Source organism: Petaurus breviceps, unplaced genomic scaffold (assembly GCF_028583685.1).
Source record: "Petaurus breviceps papuanus isolate PSGF00001 unplaced genomic scaffold, PetGlider_PUasm1.0 38, whole genome shotgun sequence".
Taxonomy (NCBI): domain Eukaryota; kingdom Metazoa; phylum Chordata; class Mammalia; order Diprotodontia; family Petauridae; genus Petaurus; species Petaurus breviceps.
In genome coordinates this window covers 57636573-57658958 of record NW_027186304.1, presented here as the reverse complement: position 1 = coordinate 57658958, position 22386 = coordinate 57636573, and the positions used below count along the sequence as shown (strand labels likewise).

The window sequence follows — 22386 nt, the reverse complement described above, 5'->3', positions numbered from 1 at the left end:
TTTTCTATGAATGTTTTGCTCTGATTTTTATTAAATAAATAGAGAGCTCACTATACTATGTAATCAGAAACTTGAAAACTATGCAAAGCAGCAGTCCTCTGGAAAGCTGCTTGTGCATGGCTTTATGATAGAAGAGTTATATTTTTATGTGCTATGTGTGGACTTTGTCATACATTGTACCCCTTTAATTTGTCTATTTGTAAAAACACATTTATGTACATAAACCATGCTTTGAAAAGATTATAGAGGTTTATATTTATGACATATTATTAACCATATATGAGATTTATTTGATGCTGGTCCTTGGTCAAGAATTAATCCCTGAATTATATTATTCCTCTTCTGGGAACATATGATTTGATTTATGATAGATTTATAATAGACTTAAAGGAATATAGCACTTAAGGGTTGAAAGTATGGAATTTTTCTGTCAATTTTCATTTATTTATTTTTACATGGACAATCATATTAAACATATCTCCATGTCAATCATGTTGTGAAAGAAGAATGAGAACAAATAAAAATAATGAGAAAGAAAAAACAAAAACAACCAAAAAGTGAAAATAGTATGCTTTGATCTGCATTTACACTCCATAATTCTTTCTCTGGATGTGGATAGCATTTTCCATCATGAGTCTTTTGGAATTATCTTAGATAGTTGTATTGCTGAGAAGGGCTGATTCTATTAAAGTCAATTATCACACAATGTGACTGTTACTGTGTACAATGTTCTCCTGGTTCTGATCATTTCATTCAACATCAGTTCATATAAGTCTTTCCAGGTTTTTTCTAAAGTCTTCCTGGTCATCACTTCCTATAGCACAATGGTATTCCATTATATTCATATACCACAACTTGTTCAGCCATTCCCCAAATGATAGACATCCCCTCATTTTCCAATTGTTTACAACCACAAAAAGAGTTGCTATAAATATTTTTTGTACCTGTGGACCCTTTCCACCTTTTTATGATCTCTTTGGGATACAGACCTAGTAGTGGTATTGGTGAATCAAAGGATATGCATAATTTGGTTGCCCTTTGGGCATAGTTCCAAATTGCTCTCAAGAATGGTTATATCAGTTCACAGTTCCCAAATAGTGCATTAGTGTTCCAATTTTACCACATCATCAACATTTATGATTTTCCTTTTCTGTCATGTCAGAATGTCATTCATCAGTCAATCTGATAGGGTGAGAATGTACCTCCAAGGTGTTTTAAATTGCATTTTTCTAATCAATAGGAGTTTATAACATTTTCTTATATGACTATAGATAACTTTAATTTCTTCATCTGAAAACTGCCTATTCATATCTTTTGGACATTTATCAATTAGGGAATGACTTGTATTCTTATAAATTTGATTAATTTCTCTATATATTTTTGAAATAAAGCCTTTATCAGAAACACTGGCAGTAAAAATTGTTTCCCACTTTTTGCTTTACTTCTAATGTTCTTTGAATTGGACTTCTCTTCTCTGTAAATCTGCCTGTCTCTCTCTTTATATATAGACATACTATCTCTCTCTCTCTATATATATATATATGTCTCTCTCTTTCTGTCTGTCTGTCTGTCTGTCTACCTACCTACCTGTAATGTATGTTTGTTTGTATACATATACAGCAGAGTCCTAGCCACATGATCCTTTGTAGCTACTCACATAGAAGAGGCTTGAGCAGCTGGCTTCTGAGAGACTCATGATAATATGAAATGGAAGTACTTGAAAGGGCAAGCAAAATAGAATTTTTTGCTCTTTTCTGGATTGAGTTTTAGTTAATCAAATGCCTTTAAGCCTTTCCTTTCATTTTATCAAGAGTCTTTGATTGGAAACAATATACTTTGTACTGCCCTTAATAGGCCTAAGAGAGTTTGAAGATCTTCCTTGCCCTTAATAGGCCTAAGGGAAATTAAAGATCTCCCCTGCCCCTTTTAGGCTGAAGTTAATCAGATTCGAACCTGTGGTGGGAGGAGGTTGCAAAAAGGGTGGAACAAGGAGGAGCACATAAGAGCCTGAGCAGAGCTGAGAGAAGGAAGAACTGAGAGAAAGAATGTTTGTGATGCTGGCACTTTTGTCTGTTGATCTGTATTACTTGCTCAGACGGAAACCCTGTCTGTTGTTCTGTGTTGGTTTCTCAGACAGAAAATGAATTGAGATGATAGTGCTGGTAATGTGTGTAAATATTGTTGCAGCCCTGTTAAGCTTTCTTTGCTTAGAAACAGAAACTGTGAAGAGCTAGGAGTGGAGCCGTCCCTGTGAGCTAAGATATGGAATAGGAATCAAGAATTGCCTACGTGATAATCCAGGTAAGAGTTGGGAGCAGACAACCTGGGGAGAAGGAGCCATGGGGTTTAAAAGCCAGCCTCTAGTCAAGATGAAATAAGACTTTACTTTGGATACTCTGTATTGTCTGATGAGATGGCACTTACTCTGACCTAGGGGTGGATGGTGTTTGTACTTTCTGCTACCCCTTAAGGATGATTGGAAGCCAAGCTCTAGTCAAGATGAATGAGGGCTTTATTTAGATAATCATATTAATTGAGGAGATTGTAACTTACTGTGTCCTCAGGGTGGATGGTGTTTGTATTTTCTGCTACCTGTTAAAGGTGACTATAAGATATACTGAATGATATGTTTTGTTTAAGACTATGTGATCACCTTAGTAATAAGTTGTTATGTAATATTTTCATGAATGTTATGTTTTAGTTTATTGTTGAATAAATAGAGAATTCATTATACTGTGCAATTAGACTCTTAAAGTTATTCACAGCAACAATCTTTAGGAGAGCTGCCATGATTGGCTTTACAGTACCTTGTAGAATCTTTGGGTATGTGTAGACATCCAGTATTTAGTTCTTTCATGCTAACTATGTGGTGGAGAGGAGGCTCTTTAATTGACTTCACTTGAGGAGTTAAACCTGGGGTCAGAGATCTGGACCTTGAGGTGATTTTTTAAAGACTTAAATCAGTTCAACATCTTTTCCTCTTGGGGGGGGGGGTTTGGGTCTCTATTCTTGGTCTAACTGTTTGTTGACATAAGAGAGCCAGAGGTATAAAGAAAGAGGACCCATTAGTAGAGGTAAATCCATGCATAAAAAAATTTGACTTCTATAAAATTAATATCCTAGTTATAATAAAACATCAACCACACATATTATTAGGATTTTGCATTTCCTATATACACATCCTGGCTATTTGTCAGGAATCATAAAATTAGTATAAACACAGTATAATATAATAATTTTTAAAATCTACGTTTTCCAACTAAATATCTGCTTATTTAACCAATCAATTATCATTATTATTAGGTTCTTTATTATCTAAAAGGGTTGTTTTTTAACAATAAGTCTTCCAAACAAAAGGGTAGCAACATATATGATGAATCATTGCATTTGGATCAGTCAGTCAATAAGCTTTTTTTTTCCTTTTAGCAGCTACAATGCACCAGGCACTTGCAAGGCACTGAGGACAGAAAGAAAGGAAAAAGACAGACTTGGTTATCAAGGAACTCACAGGCTGATAGGGGAGCCAATATGCAAGCAACTAGGTATATACAAATAGAATATATCCTGGATAAATTGGAGATAACAAGAGTGGAAATATAATATCATTAAGGGGGATTGGTAAGGGTTCCTTGTAGAAAGTGGAATTTTAGCTAGGATTTTTTGGAAAGCAAAAATACTAGGATGTAGGGATGATAATAGAGAACATTCCAGGTACTGGGGATTACCAGTGAATATGTCTGGAGTCAGGAGATAAGAATTTCTTGTGCAAGAAACAGCCAGGAGGCCAGTGTCACTGGACTGTAGAGTAGGTGGAGGGTAGTAAGGTGTAAGAAGACTTGAAAGTTGCTAGGTTATGAAGGCCTTTAAATGCCACGATTTTACTTATATAAATTAAGAATTTTACTCACTTTTTACATGTACACTCCTTTTCTCTATGTTTTGAGAGCTCAGTTCTGTTCCTTTTCTCTTACTATAAGCAATTATAGAAGAAATGACAAAGGAAGTTTTTCCAATATTATATATGAAAAAACCCCCACAAAAGTCATATTGTTACAAAATTCCTTATTTATAGGGTCTTTGTTTTGTTTTTATCTTTTATTTTCCTATTTATCACTCCTTCTATATGTTTCCTTGGCTGCCTAACATGCTTAGCCAAAATGGATCTTCCAGCTTTGGACTGCCACACGGGGCCTAGACTAGACTTCTGTGCCCTTTCTATCAGTCTTCAACAAAGCTATGGAGTCTTCAGAGACTATTTAGGGGTTTCACGATTTTTTTAAAATTGACTTTCCTTGCTTCAACTACTCAGAAACTCTGCTGTATCGTCTAAGGGGGCTGTATCACATTCCCATCATGGTGCCATTGACTGGATATGTTTCTGGTCTTCATTGTTAGTGTCTTATTTAATTTCATTATTTACCAGTTAACAGAACACTATTTTCATGGGTCTCTTTCTTTCTAGATATTTCAAGCAAATATCAATTAAAGATCCATGGGATCCTGTGTTAAAAGGCAATAGCCCAATTCTCATGTATAGCACAGGAACTTTTTCCCCCATGTATGGCATCTAATGTTTTGTCTGATAAGGCCTATATTAATTTAAAAAATATTCCTGTTAGGTAGTAATGCCCTAATGATTAACATAATTGATGGGTTAAAACTATCCAGATATTGAAGAAGGAATCAAGCTTTTCCTTCCGTCCTTCGTTCCTTCGTTCCTTCGTTCCTTCGTTCCTTCGTTCCTTCCTTCCTTCCTTCCTTCCTTCCTTCCTTCCTTCCTTCCTTCCTTCCTTCCTTCCTTGGTCTTAAAAAGGATATTATGCCTTTTGCAAATTATCATTACAACTAGGCTTTCTCTCTTTGAAATTGGGACTTTCCTATAAAATTGAGATGACATGGTGGGTACAAACTTTCTTTTGAGAAAACTGAGGCTCAGACAGGTTAAATGAGTGGTGCAAGGTCAAACAATAAATGATAAAGGCACAATTTGAATCTTAGTGCAGTGACTCTTAATTCACTTGGAATGTCAATCAGACAATTAAGCATTTTATAAGAACCTACTATGTGCCAGTTACTATGCTAAATGCTAGGGATACAAATGCAAAAAAATATATATCCTTGCTCCCCAAAAGCTTCCAATTTAATGGAAGAAGAAGAAAATACACAAATGGAAGCTGAAAGAAAATGAGGTGCTTGATATAGAGGCACAGTAAAGATATCAGAGGAGTCTCAAAGTAGGGCAAACAGGTAGGAAATGAAGATATTGCTTATCTGTAAACTTCTTTAAATGGAAGCTTTTGGAAGAGATCTTTACTCTGCAATCCCCTACACTAATCCAGCCCTTTCAATCTGGGGGTGAGCAATTATAAATAAGTTAAAGTGAGAAATATCAAACTATTAAATTAAACATTAAAATAAGAAATATTGGTCCAAGCCATTCATTTATTTCTCCAATGTATTTTCATTTTTATCATTTATGTGATTTCTACCAGCCATTCCTAAATAAGGCATTTTTTCCCTTCTTGTTGGGTTTGAAAAGTCTTGTATTTTTTTGAAGATGATTTTTAGTATTATACAATCATTATCCTTTCTTTGTTCCATTAACATTTTACTTTCTAAAAAAAGCTATTTAATAATCCTCTCACTTTCCTTAGAGTTTTGTCTGATAATAGTCTTCTCTATTTCCTTTTATGTTTTCCTTTTTTATAGAGTTTCTATTCTCCTAAATACAGAAATAGAATTATATTTTAGTTGTTAAATATTCATTTTGGCAACAGCAGTTTTGTAAATGCTATACAGAAAAAGCAGAATAGTATTCTAGATACATGGCTCATAGCCATGGGCAAGAAAGCAAAGAATATGAGAGAAAAAAGAAAAATAAATTATATTCCAAAAAAACTGTTTGGGAAACAGATTTTTTTGAGTACACATTGTTTTGACAATTATAAATGATTCTTTATTATGTTATAATTAAGCAACTGCACCAATTGAACTGCATTTGAAAAATTTTGTGTTTGTATATGTTGGTAAATTTGTATATTTGCTGCCTTTGGTATTCTCATTAACAGAAGCCATAAATGACCAGGAAAATAAATAACCAGAAATTGAGTGCCCAATATCAGACTGGTGGAGACCCTATGCACAGTTCACATTGTGATATTTCCCCCCAATGTTAATCAGTCTCTCAAGATCTTACAATGAAAAAAAAAAGGAAACTATAGTTTTGGGAATAGGACTATTTAAGTATGCCATATTTTTCTTCTGTGTCCATTATAAAACTCACCCATGGTTCATGTTTACATGTTTATTATTTTTCTTGTTGCATCAAACGTCTGTCTTTTACTATATTTTCATAGAAAAAGAGAGGAGTCCTGGGATAGAGTGAGTGAGGGGTAATTAAAGTAGAATGTGGGCCTCTTGAGGTGGGGGTGGGGAATAGCACTTTGTTTTCTAATATGGTCAGCTTGAATGAATTACATTTATGGATTTTTGTTGTAGCAACTCAGCTATACCTTATAGCAGGATGTTTTACACCATAAGATTATGAGAACAAAATCTAATGTAATTCTCCTAGAATCTTTTTTTTCCTTTTTTTGCTTTATGGAGGGGGGAAGTTAGGGCAATTGGGGTTAAGCGAGTTGCCCAAGGTCACACAGCTAGTTTTGTGTTAAGTGTCTGAGGCTGGATTTGAACTCAGGTCCACCTGACTCCAGGGCTGGAACTCTATTCACTGTGCCACTTACCCCCCCCCCCAGCATCTTTTTTAAAGCTTTATTTAAAGGACAAAAACGGGTTAAAAAATTTTGGGACAAGAGTAGTTCACATCACATTCATTTTTTTTTTTTCCTTTCAGCATAATCCCTTCTGAACTCATTACAGCAACAGGAAAATTAGCCAAGATTGCAATACTAGTGGAGAGTTGAGGTGCAAAATCCCATTATGTTGAAAATCTGGAAATGCTGGTTTTTTAACTGATGGCAGAATACCCCAAATCCCTTGGTATTCCTTCATGGTATTGGGCAATAACAGAGCTAAATATGTATGTTATGTTGCGTTATGTTATGTTATATGCTATGCTATGTTACATTATATATGCTAACATAATGCTTTTATGTGACTGAAAATTATCACTTTATATTGAACTGAAGTGCACAAAACCATGTAAACCACTGAGATGCAAATGAGACCATGTTTTGATGTTGTCTCAATTTGTAAATACTCTACCAGACTCACATATTTCTTTATCTTCTCTACAAATGGAATGCTTCTTTATATGCATTCCTTAGAATATCTCCACTTAGTAAAACAACAGAATCAATAAATTTCCCAACATATTAAGTTTATCAAGTGAAAAAAAAAATCTGGTCTGTTGAGAGAATTTGATCTGTCATCAGAACTCTAACTGGATGCATCATGAAATAGATATTTTCCAACACATTCTGAGATTTATATCTATTATGTAGTGTTAATCCATTTACCAGGCAACAATGGACATTTACCTGTTGAAATATTGTCTTAGGAATTGATTTTTATACCTGTCAGCTGCTGAGGTAGTTTATCTTATTCTTGTATGATCTAAAATATCATCAATAAATATCTGTTTCACCAATCACTAATAAATAAATTTTCAAAACTTTCAATCACCCTTTTCAAAGTAAATAGTTCCTCTATTCTAATTAAACTATGTGCTTTTGCTTTACCAACTAATTTTGTGGCTTTATTCACATAATCTGACCAAAGAGAAATTGTAAATACCTAATGAATTTTATGTTTCCAAATCCAAACTCTGCAGCTAAAAATTAAAATTTTAAAAAGGTTTTATTTAAGATTGACAATATGTCTAGTCCTCTACTAGATTCTGTGGAATGAAATGAGAAAACTATGAGACATAATCTTTGTCATCAGGTAACACAATCATGTTCCAGAGACAACATTATATATATATATATATATATATATATATATATATATATATATATATGTATATTTCAAACAGAAATTTAAAAAAAAAGTTTATTCATTCTTTCACATGATAGAAGTTCAAATACTTACAGATAGGTATGATTATCTACCTAGTTAGCCTTTTTTGTTCTAGACTCAATATCTCCTATTTCATCCAAAGACACTCAGGTAACATGATTCTGAAACTCTTCATCATCCAATTTGCCCTACTAAGGACACTTTCAAGCTTACCAATACCCCTCATAGAACATGGATTCCTTAAGTAGTATAAGGGATATTACTCAGAAAAAAGAAAATGAGCCAGTCATGTAATAAGATTGATAATAAATGGGTGGTAGGCTATGTGGCAAAATATATGCAATTCCCAGGTAGAACCTTTACTGAGGATTTATAGGAGAATATTGAAGTGATTCCCAGATGATTAGATGAATTTTGATATGTGTCAGTAGAGGGAATCCTCAAAGCAATGAATCATTGAAATATTGATGTATAAATTTATAATTTTAAGTTATAAGTACGATACAATGGAAAGACCTCCAGACAATGACTTAGGAGATATGGACTCTACTTCCATTTCTCCGACTAATATTTTTATAATTTTCATATGTTGATTTCACTTCCTTTATTTCTTCATCTGTAAAATAACAGGCTAGAATTTATCAACTCTACGGTCTGTTCCAAATCTCACATTCTATGGTTCTAGTGAGTTTCAAATAAAATGTTATCAGAATTTGATTTAACTCCCCTCTTGGAGAATAATAGTACTACCAGACAATAACACAAAGTGCAATTCTGAATTGAGATGATAACTGAATCTGGAAACTTTTCTTACTTTTAGATATTAAAAGGCAATGTTATGATGGGTCAGAGCAACAATTTTGTAATAAGAAGGAACAAGTTTGAGGCCCAGTTCTGATTCTATTTTTGTGATTTTCCAAGTCATCTAAATTCTTTGGACCTCAGATTGCCAACCTTTTAGATAAACATGAAAATATTCATATTGGCAAACTTACATGTTAATCTTTAGAAAAATATTTTGGAACTCTCATAGAACTATATAAATATGAGCTAGTTTCAATAATAAGAATTTAATACAGCAGCCTACATTTAATTTCCTTTGTCCTTTAATGGCAAAATAGACCAAAAGGAAAAAAAAATATATATATAGTAGCTTTTTATATAATGCACCAAACCCTCTGTTTCTATTGTAAACACTATTAAGTAATAATCATGTTATAAAGGATAGTCTTTTAAATTGCTGTTGCCACTTAAAATCATGTTCAGTCTCATCCAAATCTTTATGACACTGTTGGGGGTTTTCTTGGAAAATAAACTGGAATGGTTTGTAATTTTCTTCTCCTGCTCATTCTACAGATGAAGAAATTGAGGCAAAGAGGGTAAAGTGACTTGCCGAGGGTCACATAGCTAATAAGTGTCTGAGACTAGATTTGAACTCAGGAAGATGCCTGACTCCAGATCTGACACTCTACTCACTGGGCCACGTAGGTACCCTATAAAATACAATAGCTCATTTTGGAACTGCACTGGCATATTAAAACAATATATATTTTTACTTTATTCACTTCTCTATAAAACAACAAACTTGGTTCATATGCAATGTTGGCTAATGATCTGGAAAGTTCTTAAAACTCCGTGGTGCTATATAGAAAAAGTTTTTTTTTTTTATTTGAGTCGAGTAGAGCAAAGGATATTATCTCAAAGTAAAATAATGTTGTTCATTTTTTTTTCTCTTCTCAACACATACAAAAGCAGATAATGTGTTTTAGTTAAGTTTGAGGTAAAACCAAAACAGAAACATATAACTTCTGAAAAATATCATTAAAAAACCCTCAGTCACTCTGTATCAAGAATACTTTCTCTGTGATTTGAATTTCAAAGTTATATTAGCACTACTTTGAGCTCCATTATCCACAAGCTTGCCAGCCTTGGAGATGGTTTCCCAAAGGGGATAATGAGTGTCTCCAAATACTGAACATGCATTTAGGCATAAGAATTCTGCTCATACTTCTCTGGAATAGATTAGGTAGGGGCATATAGGGGGTGGAGGGTTGGAAGGAAGGGAGGAGACTAGTCAAAGCCCTAAATATCTGCAGATTTCTATGGTCTGAATTTTCACAAGTTGAAAATAAAAATGATTTAGTATTAACTATTAAATTGTTGAAAAGGAAGGTGACCCTGCAAGATAAGGAATATATTAGGGAGGAAAAAAAAATGAAGTTTTTTTTTAACCATTTTACATTTGAGATGATGTTTTATTGAATTCATTATAATTATTGGTCTGTTTGAGTTAAAACTGATGCATAATATAGTGAAAGGAGTGCTGGGTCGAGGATCACTGGGCCTGAGTTTGAATCCCTTCTATGACACTTACTGGCTCTGAGGTTAGGCAAAACACTTAACCTCTCTAGGCTGACTTTTCTGATAAAAGGCATAATAATGTCTATGAGACCTACCTGATAGGGTGTTCTGGAAGAATAGGCTTTGTAATCAAGAAATAATCAACAAGCATTTATTAAACTACAAATACTATGCTGTGATAAGGTTAAAACACACATGAACACACACACATAAATACAACAAAAGAAATATGAAAATGAAAGAATTCCTGCCCTTGAGGAATTTATATCTATTAGAGGAGAAAATATTAACAGGTGTCTAACGGGACTATCCATTAAAAATTCCATACTTATGATTATGTATAATGTTAGCCCTGATACAATTCCCCTTTGTGGATATGACCATAGATATATGCATTCTTTTATTGTATTCAGTCTGTTTGCCACCTAGTGAAGAAAAGAGTTTTGATTTGCTTCAGAGCTAGAACTTAGGCTCCAGTGACAATGGCTCAATTTTGTGTTCTTTTCTGCCTGACTGAATTTGAGTGAGGAGGAAAATAATTATAAATATCCAGGTTGAGAGAGGGATAGTGCCAGTGCAAACATTTACTCTCTCCATGAATGTCAACATGAAACCATGAGCATATATTTCTGCTATTGCCTCAGTCTCTGTTATTCTATTATTTCCTGACTTAGTACAAGGAATTTTTAAATTACTTTAATGAATTAGGACAAGGAGTTTTTAAGATAGACTAGACTAGACTATAACTGTGAATTCCAGGGATAGATATAAATGTCAGAGTTGGTATACAGCCAAGCCCACTGAAGAACTAAGTCCTGAGTCAACCTGTTTGAGCTTGAACTTGGTGGAGGTGATTTGTTGCAACTTCTTCATGTCTGAAATCCTTATGCACAGGGACCAAAGCAGATTAGGCTTATGTGTGTTCTGTGGAGGGAATTTTTTTTTAATTTCTTTTCTTACTCTTTCTTCACTAGTCTTTTTTTTTGTTTGTTTTTGTTTTTAAGCAATTGGGGTTAAGTAACTTGCTTAAGGTTACATGGCCAGTTATTTCTGGGTGTGGTGCTGAGTATCTGAGCCTGGATTTGATCCCCAGGTCATCCCGACACTGGAGCCAGTGCTCTTACTCGCTGAGCCACCTGGATGCCCCTAAGCAATTGGTGTTAAATAACTTGCGCAAGGTTACATGGCCAGGTGTTTCTGGGTGGGTACTAAGTGTCTGAGCCCGGGATTCGATCGCCAGGTCATCCTGACACTAGTGCCGGTGCTCTTACTCGCTGTGCTACCTGGCCGTGCCTTCCCTAGTCTTTACAAAATTAGTTTTTGTAAAAGCTAGTTGGTTTTAAATGATTAATTAATATTATGGTGATTATCACTAATGATATATTTTATGGAGAACACACCAGAATGGGGGCTCAAGTCAATAGCAAATAATATAACTCCCAATACTTCAGAAATACACATAGAATCTTGAGGAGAAGATGTAGACTTGCCCTAGGAACCTGACGTTCCTGTGAGAGTGGCAGTTGAGATAAAGACTCCCCAAATTTGAATGAGCTAGCTAGATATATACAAAGTAGATAAAATTTAGTGGAGGTAGGGGAGCAACTAGGGACCAAGAAAAAGTAGAACTTTTAAGTGATTTTTGAAGAAGACCAAGGATTCCAAAAGTGACAAAGGAGAGTATAGTAGGAAAAGAGTATTATCAGTTCAAAAATGTTAAAGTTGAAGTGTAATATAAGTGTGTTATTAATATTATTGTCCAATCATTGCATTTTTTCAATGTTCAGAGAAAGGTCATGAAAATTAGAGAGCCTGACCTTTTATGAGACTAAAGGGTTCTCATATTATTCAGCTGAATATTGCTTTCATCCAGTTCTATTTCTTAGAACATTTGAGAAATTTTTAAAATCAAGGAGCTAGGGAAAGGGTAGCTTCTCCATAAAGAAGTCGGTTTGCTTGAATTAGATTTTGCACCATTGTCAAAGGCCAGGGCTATCAAAAATTATCAATTAAAAAAACCATTCTGTCAGGTGATATAATGTCTCTTTCATCTCTCCTACATTATCTTTCCTATCATTTTTAAATTTGTCCATGTCAGTTTAAGAAATATAGTAGAAGGTGGATTGTATTGAATGATACAAATGCATAAAATTACATATAGGTCACTTCAAGAAGAAATAAGACTATAAACATTCCTAGAAGTCCCATAATGCATTTTGGAAGTTTCTAGGTTTCCCTCATCTCTCTAGATTAGTTTTGTGGGGAGAAAGTTGAGGGGAAATTCCCTAATAGAAGTAACTTACCATTCTACATTTCCAAATAAGTCAGGGAAGGAGTTAGACTGCTTAATTAATAAGCTTAATGCTTAATAACTTATGAGTTAGGCTTCTTAATGTAAGAAGATTCTTACATCATTACGATCCTTTTATTGTATCTTTGTGACCGATCCTTTTCTATATTCTTTCTTAACTCTTTTTTGTCCATATCCATAATTGTAAATATTTCTTTGACCATTTACTAACTTGCTAGAGTCACATCCACCGAGGAAGCATTAATTTTCATGACTTCAGTTTTCCTTTTCATCATTGTTCCTTTCTTATATTTCCAACAGCTCATTAAATATTTCTACTTGCAGATACTGTCAGAGACTGTAATACAATGTGTTCAATAAAATTATCTTTTCCACTAAATTGCCTTTCCTCCTTTCTATTCCTATCTAAGCTATCACTATTTTCTAGCCTCTCATTTTCAAAACTTTACGGTTATCTTTGCTTCTTGTTTCGTCTATGATCCTAGACTAGCCATTTAATTTCTCAGGGTCTCAGGTTTCTCACATAGAAAATGAAATGATTGTAATAGAGAATGTCTACTGTCTCTTCTAGATTTAAATAATATGATCTTATTATAGCTATGAGGGAGCACTGTGGTTATTAATCAAAATGGCCAAAGTGTCAATGTTCGCTGTTGACCCCACCGGCTCTACTCATTGCTTTTGCTAACCTAGGTTCTAGCAGACCTCAAATATGTCCAAGGTATTTGTTTTTCAACTAATCAATTAGGCCAGTTTGTGCTTCTATCCAGCTATGCCTTTCCTTTCATGAATAGTTTGTGAAACACTCCCAAGCCAGTTTTTATCCTTTTATGCAGTTAAATGGGAGTAAGTAAACAGTAATAAAAACAGAATCATTTTTTACTTTCAACAGAGATTGTGTATTCATTTTAGTCCCTGGGAACAGAGTCTTGCAAAGATAGAATCCCTATCTATACTGAAATTCATCCAGTCTCTTACCTCACCCTTTCCTCTGCCTTTTTGCCTCTGGATGAGGCTACTCATAAAAGTTTTAAAGTAGAAGCTAATGCTCACATGGTACTAGTAATCCAAGGGTCACCAATGTAGAGCTGATAATAGCAAGGGGAACAGGCATTGCCATTTGACACCACTGATTCCTCCCAAGTCTACGCTGTTTCAACTTCATAAGACATACATACAGGGACATACAAACTTCATTACTGTCTTTCCACAAATCATTAAAATAGTGAGAAAGCATACGCAATTACCCCAATTTTTCAGATTAGAAAACTTCTCCAGCATCAAATTAGCTCCTTGGCTTTTTTCAAAACATTTCTAGGATTTGACCCCATTGGTCCATTGCCACTGTTATCACCTCAAATAATTTGAAGAATATACTTCACATATCTCTATGGGTTTTTATATCACAAAGTGTTCCAGGTCCATATTGCCTAATGCTAAAACACAATAACAGCTTCCTAAGTAACTGTCTGGTCTCCAGTTTTTCTGCTCTATAAATGGTCTTCCATACCACTACCATACTAATCTCCCTGAAACAGTATTTTTATCCTGTCATTCCACTACTTAAAACAAAACAACTGAAAATTCATTACCACTAGCTACTCTAGCAAGTCTAAATTTTCTATATAACTGATGTTGAAGGCACTCCATATTCTTACCTCTACCTATTCAGAGATATAAACCCTAGGCTTTAATCCAGTAACTCTCTTATAGATCAGAGGCACCTCATTCTTCTTAACACCAGGGCCAATCTTCTCTCAATAATTCCAGATAGTCTTTTATTGGGTCCATTATATCTATTAATAGTTGCTAACTGACCAATTACTACTGTGTTTTGAAGAGAGTAGTAGTAGAAGTAGTAGTAGTAGTAGTAGTGGTGGTGGTGGTAGTAGTAGTGGTAGTGGTAGTAGTAGAAGTTGATAACTAGCATTTATAGAGTGCTTTAAGATTTGCAAAGGACTTCGCCTATATAACAGCCCTTAGGGATGACTTTCCCCAAGAGCAGCATTTACTTCAAAATTTGAGGGTATAAGTTGTTATATTAAAACTAAAAAAGCTCTTGAGCCACTCCCACAACACTAATGAGCTTTTTTTTTTTTTTTAAGCAATTGGGGTTAAGTAACTTGCTCAAGGTTACACAGCCAGTTATTTCTGGGTGTGGTGCTGAGTGTCTGAGCCCAGGATTCGATCTCCAGGTCATCTCAACACTGGAGCAGGTGCTCTTACTCAATGAGCCACCTGGCCGCCCCTATGAGTTTATCTTTAATGAGTATTTATGTTGTGTAGAGGCTATAGAGCTGTATTTGGAATCAGGAAGACCTGAATTTGAATCCAGTTTTAGAAACTTTTTTATGTGACTTTGAGCAAGTCAGTTAACTTGTTTGCATTAGTTTAATCATCTGTAAAATGGGGATAATAATAGCATCTCTTTCCCATGATAATTGTGAGGATCAAATAGAAAATATTTATAAAGATCCTTTGTATACCTTACAGTGTTATATAAATGCTAGTTATTATTATTATTGCTGTTCAGACAATTTACATGTTTATCTAAAAAACAAACATTTACTAAGTTAATGTTGGAAAAATAGAGATATTAAACATTCCCTCATCTTTTCCACGCAATAAGACTGGGGCTTACTTTTGCACAAAATGATCTTGCACGTAATGTCAGTGGAATGAATGTGCACAAACTTATAGTATATTCATTTATGAGGAATATATATAGGGAATACCTGGCTAAAGCAAGTGATACCTCTGGTACTGAAGGGTCCTGGTGTTCTTGCTCTTCTCATGGAGTCCTCATGCTGCTTCCCTCTTGGCATGGTTACATGTTTGCTTCCTAACTGCTATGGAAAATTTCCTCTTGGATCCATAGTTGGCTCTCTTTTCTGCAGTCAGAAATCATGGTCCTTGAAGCTTTCTGACTTGAAATTCAGTTGTTCCTCTGAGTCTATGTTTTCTGGCAAGTGTGTATGTTCCTTTCTCCTGAAACACCCTATTAGATACCATGTCTCTTACTGATTGAATAGCTATGATCCAAGATGATATGATCCTTGGGCGAGAGGAGATAGAACTTCAGGAAGGGGGAAGAAGAGAGAAAAAAAAATTGCCCCACCCCCACACCTGGTAGATTCTGGCAGAGGTGCCAGAGTAACAATCCATAAAACTGCTCCTTGCTTAGATGCTTTGAACTCCTAAAATACATTGCTTCTTGAGGTATGAACAAATTATTACCAACCAATGTCTAAGGTCCTGTAATGGGAATGTAAATTTAACGATCTTCCCTGCCCCTAGGCTAAAGTGCACCTGGAGCCTGGGGTAGGAGGCTTGTTTTTCAGTAGATACTTTTTGATTGGTCAGTGGGTCCAAAAGGTTGTTACATTTTTTGAGCCAGGAGAAGGCTATATAAGCCCTGATGTGAGCTTTGTTTTGGGGCTCACTTTGAGAAGTGTTCTGTGATGTGATCAGATGAAAGTCTGGAAAGCCGTTGTCCAGAGCCCCCCGGCTTTGAAACCCAGATGTTGTTTGGTATGGATGTAATGGTTGCACAGTTTGGAAAACTGACTACTTGATCTGCTTTTCTGCCTTGATAATTCTGTCTTTATATTCTGAAGTTTGGGGTGCTGACCTTTTTCCCCTGAACTAGGTAAAACATATATGTTTGACTGATTAAAGTAAGCTTGTTAACCCATTTTGAGTTGCTTTCCTTTAACAAAGCAGATTTAAGAACCTGTGTTGCCTGCGACCCTGAGGACGCTTGGGGTTCTTGCTGCCACAGCTCCCCTTCTAATTCTATAGGAGAGAATAGGACAATTCCTTTGTACCCTAGAGGAAATAAAAGGATACTAAAATGTCTTTACACTTAATCAGTATGTTAAAACCACATTTTTTCTGGCATTTGATTCTTAATTTTCTGTATTTATATCAAAAGATCATAGTGAGGACCAAATCCCATCTATCCATGCTACACACACACACACACACACACACACACACACAGTATGTATATGTGCATGAATGCATGTATATATACACAACATATTTATATATACACATATGCACATATAAAATGTAGACATACATACCCATACAACTCCTTAATTCATATATATGTGTATCCATATATATATATATGTATATATATATATGTAGTCATATGTTTCTGTGTGTAGGCATTGCTTGAACCTCTCAAACAACCATTTAAGGGAGATGTTGCATGGATTATGGTCTCCATCATAAAGATGGGGAAACTAAGGCTTGGGGAGCTTAACTGACTTAACTTTGCTCACATAGCTAGTGAAAGTAGCAGAGACCTCATTTGAACTAGTATATTTCTAACTTTAAATATTCCATAGAAACCCATATTTCCTATTGCTTATCTGAAGGTTAGTATGAAAGAGGTTAGAGAATTCAGAATCAATGAGCCAAGGAAGATTGAGACATCAACATTAATGCAAGACTAGTAACATTAGGAATAGGTCTCCTAAGAAGGAGATCAAATATCATACTTTCTTAATATTTCTCATAAAGTGAAATAGATTTCTCCAATTCTCCTTATAATATTATTTTCTGCCATAGAACTACTCTCTAGATTTATTTGGCTACAGTTATAAACTTTTTTTACTTTACTTCAACTGTGCGATAATCAATAATTCCTCTGTGTATAGCTTCTGAAGTCAACACACTCTATCCTGATCAAATTTCAAGAACTTTTATTACATTTCAAACATGTCACTAGTCCACAAATTTTCTACTTCAGTTAATATAAACAGGCTAAATGAAATTCACGTCCTGTCGATGAATACAATAAACATTCTCGACGTTCCCTTTCCAGTGTTAAGGTCTATACTAAAATTAATGAAAACATTAGTTTTCATAGTTTCATGATGACTTGTACTCACAAATAAATATACACACACTTCTTCTGTGTTTAAGATACCTTACTCTTAGTAATGATAGTCATACTGTAGATGCATCTTTTTTCTCATATCAATCCAACAATTATTTATTAAGCATCTATTATGTGAAAGTATCTATTATATGAAAGGGATATATAAGAATGAGACATAGTCCCATACATCAGGCAGCATACAGTTAAGCAAATAAATATAATACAAGGTAGAGTATGAGAGATGTGTAGCACAAAGTGCTGTCGTTCTGAGAAATCATATCCCATTATTAGAAAATATGGAAATTCCATCAAGTAAGCTGTATTTAAGGTCAGCTTTAAAGGATGAGTAGAACTTTGACCTGTGGAGAAAGGATTATAGTTGGAAAGAATGGCATAGCTGGGAGAGGTAGACAAAATTAGCCTCCCCAGATGAACTCCAAAGTCTGACTCCAGGAAGTTTCCTGAACTTGGCAGCTTTGGTGAGTCTCCTCACCTCCCTTGCCTTACTATCCCTTAATAACCCTCCATGGTATTTTTGTGTGTGACACATAGACCCTCTCCTTCTCAGAAAAATCCCTTTGTCAAGGTGTGCTGAATGTATCTTGTTCTGTAGCAGACATTTTGCTATAAATGACCCTTAGTTAAATGTAGGGCCGGTTTCAACAGCTAGTATGCTTCAGTGCTTCCTTTTTGCCTCTTAGCAATTAAAGAAAATAAAACCTAGCTACTAAAGGTGAAGGATTCTAGAGCCCTAGGAAAGTTCTCCTCCTTTTCTGTCTCAACAGGTAGATCTTGTAAAAATCTGTTGAATTTAGCTATATATACACATGTGTGTATACACATACGATAATTCATGTATCTATCTCCTATAACTAATCGTATACATTTCTCTCTAAACAAGTATAATATTCTTTTTTTTTGTATAACCACTTATGTTTTATAGATAGTCATCTTTCTCTTCTTTGTGTCCTACGATATTATTTTGAATAATGTTTACCTTTTGAATGCTGCCCTAAGATTTGTATATAAGGAATCTCTAATACCAGGCTCATTGTGGATGCCTTCCATTTTGGTATCTATCATGGCAGGCCAGAATAAATGGTTTCTTGTTTCATTCTTAATCGATTCCTTATTGCTAATTTATAATCCCAACTTCAAGAACCAAAATTTGGTGAGCACTGATCTCTTGGGTCCTTCCCAAATTCCACTACACATGGCTGAAGCCCAGATTTAGAAATTAGAGGACAAATTCAAAGAAAAGTAAATAGTACTGTTTGGTTAGAGCATAGGGTTTGTATAGGAAAGTAGCCTGATATAAATGTAGAGAGCTTTGGTTGGTACTGGTGCATAAATACAGTTCAGTGAAAGGTTAAGAAGTTTCAAGTTAACTTTAATAAGTGGGTGATGAGAAATAGGTAAGGAAGTGAAAGTGTCAGAGCTGTGTATTGGGAAGATTGATCTAACAAATGTTTCCAGGATGAAATGGAGAGATGGAAAGATTGGATTTAGGAAAATCTGTTAGGTAACTGATCTCAGAGAGCCCGAGGGGTGATGAGGCCCTGATCATGGTTTCTGATAGCATGGATGGAGACAAAAGAAGGGAGGCATGAAATGTGATCGTTATTTAAGGGTATGAAAAAGCAGGACCTGACAATTGATTATATGTAGCTGGTAAGGAAAAAGGACTAAAAAATAACTCTGAGAAAACAAGCTTGGATAACTGAAAATAAAAATAGTGATTTTTTTTAACCTTTTTTCCCTTTAGGATTTTTGACAACATATATTTCTTTGCTTTTGAGAAACCCTACTCCTTTTTTCTAAAGAAACTGTATGGCAGATATATAACAATATCATAACACTTTAGAACTGCAAAGCACTTTTTTTCTTCTACCTCCAAACCACCTTCTCTAGAGGAGGAAAAACAAAGGCCTGGAGACATGAAATGACTTACCCAGGAGCATGTGCCAGTTAGTGGAAGAGCCAGGAGAAGATGACAGATTTTCTGACTCCAACTGTTATGCTTTAAAAACAAAACAAAATAAAAATTAATATTAACAAAATTAATACATAATGTGTGCATGTATATATCACATGTCATTTTAAGAGGATTATATCTGATTTTGTTCTGAGAATTTTTTGAAATTATAATGTAGTTCCTTGATATATGTGAAAATATGTCAGAGAATTATAAAACTATTGTTTAGAACTTATGCACTATACGGTAATCACACACAAATGGAATACAGAAGTTAAGCCAGCATAATGATTAATTTCTCCCAAATGTATAAATTCTATATAATTCATTATATTATTGGTCTCTAATTTATGCTCTTCTTCAACTAACATTAAGGTGTATTTGTAATTCACACCAGCAAATATCAAGTGGATCTCAATAAGCTTTGCTATCATATTTTTAAATTCTGAGAATAATCCATTAAGATCAGATATTATGAATAGACATATATTTATACATACATACCCATGTGTATATGTATATGCATGCATATATACATACACAATACATATATATAGCCCCAACATATATATGGGAATCTAAAATGAAGTGACTTTTCTAAAGTTGTTATCGGTAACAAGCAGAAGAATCTGAATTCCAACCCAGGTCTTCTGAATGCAAGTCCTTCACTTCCTTACAAGGAAAGAGAGACTTCCTGCTCTGCAGTGGTACCTGAATTCTATTACTAGAGATTCATTTCTTTGGGTTTTGAATCCCCTAACAGTTATTAATAGGATCACAGATTTAGAACTAGAAGGTAGCTGAGAAGCCTCTTATCTGAACCCCTTATTTTATAGATGAATAAAAACCAGAAAGATTAAGTGATCTGGTCAAGGTCATATAGGTATGAATAGGCAGAACTACAATTTGAATCCAGATTCCTGACTCCAAATCCAGCAGCCTTTCCACTGTACTATTTTACTTTACTATTACATTGTGCTTTGTACTACCTTATAATTTCTTCCAATTGTTGCATTTGATGAACCACAGAATAATACCATTGATAATGGTATTTTATATACATATAAATAGTATATATAATAAATATATTATATAATAAACTAATATTGCCCTTTTTTTGATCATTTGAAAACCTTTCCTTCAGTGGGATGGTGAACACAAATGGAAAGGTAGAGGCAGTAAATTATTGTTGATATATGTTACCCTACTTGATAGGGTTATATCTGATAGTTATTTGTCCCTCTTTGGAAGTGATTCAACATCATTTCTGACCAAATGTTCGGTCACAGTGAAACTTAGCCGGATTATAATGGCATTATAAGTAGATCATTAGACTGAGAGTAAGGAAGAGCTGATTTCAAATGTTGCCTCAGACATTGATAAGCTCTGTGACTCTGGACGAGTCAAATAACCCATTTAAGTTCAGTTTCTTTATTTGTAAAATTGAGGATAATAAGAGTGCGGGCTAGTTGTGAGATAACATAGAAAGTGGTTTGCAGACTTCAGGGTGCCATATAAATACTAAATATCATCCTCATTATCATTATAATCACCTCTGTTTCTCAGTGAAATACTATTTCATTGATGCTTTAGTTCAAAGAGTCCATCTCACCTATAATACGACTGTTATTTTTTTCTGTGGTTTACCACCAGCAGGGACAGTGGATAGAGAGAGCTGGCCTCTAAATCAGGAAGCCCAGCATTCAGTTCATGCCTAAGATACATGCTGTTTAGGTGAGCATGGGCAAGTCATCTAAATTGTTTCATATCCCTTGGAAACTTTCTAATGGATAAATGGGAAAAAATGATAAGTATTTATTAGTTGTTAAGCAATATGCTTAGCACTCTGCTACAAATTAAAAAATAATAACTATAATCCTTGTCATCAAGGAAGTTACATTCTAATAGGAGACCATGCAAATAAATGTATGGTGACTTGAGAAGGAAATTTTATTTAAAATATATATATATAAAATTGATATGTGGAGGAGTCATATGGGAGTAGATTGATGGTCTTTGCAGGAGTAAAGGCAGTACTGATTTTATTATAGTTCTAGCACTGAAAGGGAGTCGGTAAGGAAGATGGCATGAAAATGAATGGGAAATAAAACAAAGCAAGAATGGGGCTCATGTGAAATAGTTCCTAAGGAAAGACTCTCCACTCAGACAAGAGGAATTAAAAGTTGCTGAGAAGGTGCTGATTTGCATTGGAAGAGGAACTAAACCACTATGAGCTCCCTTTTACAATGAAATTGTTGATTTGCACCACTGGATGGAATGTTGAAATTGAGGAAATCAGAGAACCAATGTATTGTTGGAGCAAATGAAAAAGGGAAGGGAGAAAAAAAATCAAGCATGCATTAAAGCCTACAACATGCCTGTCACTATGCTAAGTGCTTTGCAAAAATCTCATTTGGTCCCCACAATAACTCTGTGAGGTAGGTGCTATTATTATCCTTATTTTGCAGATCAAGAAACGGAGGTAGTTAGGAGTTAAATGACTTGCCCTGGGGATCACATAGGTAGTATGTGGTGTGGTATTTGAATCCCTCTCTTCCTGAGAGTGCTTCAGCACTCTACCCACTGTACCACTGTAACTGCCTCAACAGTAGATAGCAATTGACTGATTGCTAAACTGAAGGAGGTAAATAGGGATAGGTGGAATGGCAGAAGAGAAATGGGAAGACAACATTTAAGTTGTTTTTCACAACCATAACATAAGTCAAATTGTCACAGCATCTCTCTGATGCATAAGCCAAATCATTTCACTACATGATTTCACTTTCAACATATGCCAGGAAAAGCAGATACTTTTCAGCTAATGGGACATTGTAGCTGAAAATGTTTTCATAATTCAGTAATAAT

At 34.8% G+C, this 22386-nt stretch overlaps 1 protein-coding gene and 1 pseudogene across 1 annotated transcript in view; one reads left to right on the top strand and one right to left on the bottom strand.

Annotated features, from left to right (window-relative positions):
* LOC138170531 (gamma-1-syntrophin-like) overlaps positions 1 to 22386 on the bottom strand; it is a 704758-nt gene that overhangs the window by 271769 nt on the left and 410603 nt on the right. Inside the window, exon 2 of the mRNA XM_069099921.1 lies at positions 19498 to 19566. The gene's annotated coding sequence lies outside the window, so the exon portion shown is untranslated. The remainder of the gene's footprint in view (positions 1 to 19497; positions 19567 to 22386) is intronic.
* The window catches only part of LOC138170244 (H-2 class II histocompatibility antigen gamma chain pseudogene), a 69850-nt pseudogene that overhangs the window by 9939 nt on the left and 37525 nt on the right, over positions 1 to 22386 (top strand).